The sequence below is a fragment of the Tupaia chinensis genome, unplaced genomic scaffold, assembly GCF_000334495.1.
Source record: "Tupaia chinensis unplaced genomic scaffold, TupChi_1.0 Scaffold000492_1, whole genome shotgun sequence".
NCBI lineage: Eukaryota > Metazoa > Chordata > Mammalia > Scandentia > Tupaiidae > Tupaia > Tupaia belangeri.
The window spans coordinates 274,324-276,916 of record NW_006160004.1 but is presented as its reverse complement, the minus strand read 5'-3'; the positions used below and the strand labels follow the sequence as shown (position 1 = coordinate 276,916).

The 2,593-nt window shown below is 50.6% G+C and overlaps 1 protein-coding gene across 3 annotated transcripts in view; it reads left to right on the top strand.

The window, feature by feature from the left end:
- Positions 1–2,593, top strand: part of SLC37A1 (solute carrier family 37 member 1) — an 81,565-nt gene continuing 78,972 nt past the window's right edge. For 2 of the 3 annotated variants that reach the window (XM_027774897.1, XM_014590859.2), the window contains exon 1: positions 1–40. The gene's annotated coding sequence lies outside the window, so the exon portion shown is untranslated. Of the gene's footprint in view, positions 41–442; positions 712–2,593 lie in introns of those variants that run through there. The other variant, XM_006156361.3, reaches the window with a different exon arrangement.

The window sequence follows — 2,593 nt, the reverse complement described above, 5'->3', positions numbered from 1 at the left end:
GGCCGAGCCGGGTGACCGTGCGCGGGCATCGGCAGCTCAGGTGAGACGCGGGGACCAGGCTGGAGACGCCGGGGCAGCGTGGGACCCTTCCCACCGCACGCACCTGCGGGCTCGCACCTGCCATCGCGCGCGGGGAGCGGGGCTCCCTGCACGCTCCGGTCGGCCCCCTCCCCCTTCCCTCTCTTTTTGGTTTGGTTTGGGGTTTGGGGAGGGCCTGACGTGGACCTTTTTGTTGAGGGAAGTCAGAAATACGGATCTACTGGAGTGGCCCTAGGCGACAATAACCACGACCCTCGGGTTCCGGTAAAGTGGAGGTGGCAGGGCTGGTGCTGGGCCGGCGGCCGCTCACTGAAGCCCTGATAGAAGCGAGCCTAGCTATCTTGCTGGGTCCTCTCCCCAGACCACCCAGACAGCGGTGACAGCTGGGAGTCTAAGAGCCCACTGGAGGTGACCTGGCGCATTGTACGCCGCGCGATGGGGACATGGGCGTGTCCGCTGAATTCACCTCCTCCGGGGACCAGCCGCCCGGGGAGGAGCCGGCGTTCTGGGCCTTAGGTTGTTTGTCTGCAGTGCAGCTGGTTCCCGGAGCCCGTGGGCCTCCTGGTTTTATTATAAAGGGCATAAAACGCGGAAAGTCTCCCAGCTGCTGGCCACCGACCCTCCAGCCTCCCAGCCCCAGCCGGCCCACGTTCTGATCCTGCCAAGGAGTAGGTACGGGTTAAGGTTTTGCATTTGAACAGAGGTCACTGGAAATCCTTGAACTCCACTTCCAGATGTGAATTTCTGAGGGAGGAATTCCAAAGCCTGCCTTTTCCTCCTCCCAGAGCTCTCACTGCCTGAAAGCTGCCTGCCTGCCCTTGAATTGGGTGAAGTTGTGTGAGTGGGTGAATCTGTTGATTTCTCCCCATTGTTTCTTTATTACTCCTCTTAGAAGCTTGAAAACCCAGGACTCTGTCTGTTTCATCTGGTGGCGTTGGAACTGATTTCAGGTTCCGCTCTGGCAGGCCTTTGATGCTATTTGTCCATGGGGTAAGGGTGGTAAGAATTTAATTCGGATTCCTCTCTGCATTTAACCCAAGGGACAGAGCTTGACTATCTCCATTAACCTTTACTATGGAATAAAGCCTTTAAAAGGCAAAGCCTTGGAGCCATCAGATGGCATAGCGGTTATGCCTCTGGACTCCCACATGGCTGACTATGGTTCGAATCCCTGTCCCACTGACTTGAGAATCACACCAGGGATGTGTGCGTGCCAAGATCCTGGGAGGAAAATGGAGGAAAGAGGATTGCAGTATGGCCATCCCACCCTGGGAGGGTTATTTCTCACTTTCCCTCCCACTGCCTCTGTCTCTGTGTCCTGCAAGCAAGCATGCCCTAAGGCAAAAACCTCTTAAAAAAAAAAAAATTAATAATGAATATAATAAGAGTGTTTACTCCAGAAGGAAGTTGTATTCCTTCTTGATTTAAATATATATGTGTGTGTGTGTGTGTGTGTGTATATATACCAAAACTTTTGGGGGAGACACAATTTACTCACTCATCTTTGCCTCTAAAATGAGTGTCAGTAATGGTGCCACGGCCCTGGACAGACCTTTTGACATTACTCTTGCTGGTTACTCACTTTGTGGTCGTGTTATTTGAGTATCTGTAGTGTAATTGGAACTGTTCTAGGCCCCATAGGTCATCACGTAGGTGGGTCCCAGGTAGGGCTTACAGATGTCTTTCCCTCAGCTGATTCCACTCTGCAGTTGGTTGCCTGCCAGGGTCAGCTTTTCAGAAGATGGGTATCAGACTGTGTTTTCAGGTCTTTTTATTTTTTTTGGAGAGGTTTTCACTGTAGGGCGCGTGCACTCACCAGACAGACAGAGAGAGACAGAGAGACAGCAAACGAGAAATCACCCCCCAGGGGAGATGGTCTCGCTGCAATCCCTTCTCCTCCATTCTCCTCTCGGGATCTTGGGCACGCACGCACACGTGCCCAGCGTGAGTTTTAAGCCACCGGGTCCGGGACGCAAACCGCGGTCGACTACATGGGAGTCCAGCAACATAGCCATTACGCTAACTGCTGGTTCCCTGTTTTCAGATCTTAATAGAGATGCTCTAATGGTGTTTCCTAAGCTGCTGTCTTTGACAATAGAATGAAATTGAACTTCTGACCCTTTTCCTGGTGGAAGAGTAAATTCCAGTGTAGCCTGTAGAGTGACTTTTTAAAAGTGTGTCTTTCATATTCATATGTGTGTGAATGAACATATATATAATATATATGTTTATGTGTGTGTGTGTTTATATATATATATATTTGGCCCTGTGTCAAGAACATAGTTTAAGGGTCAGCAGGTGGTGACCTGCTTAAGGCACTGAACTCCCACAAGGCCAACCACAGTTGAAGTCCCAAACCTGGTGGCTTCCTTTCTCACTTTCTCTCTCTCTCTGCCTCTCTCTGATGAGTCCATGTGCCCTATAGCAAATAAAAATAATAATAAATAAAATAAAATAAATAATTCTAAACATAAAAAAGAACAGGGCTTATCAAGTGACTTGCTCCTGTTCTGCTGCCCTTCCTGCAGGGGATGGGCAGGAGGAAGAGGAGATG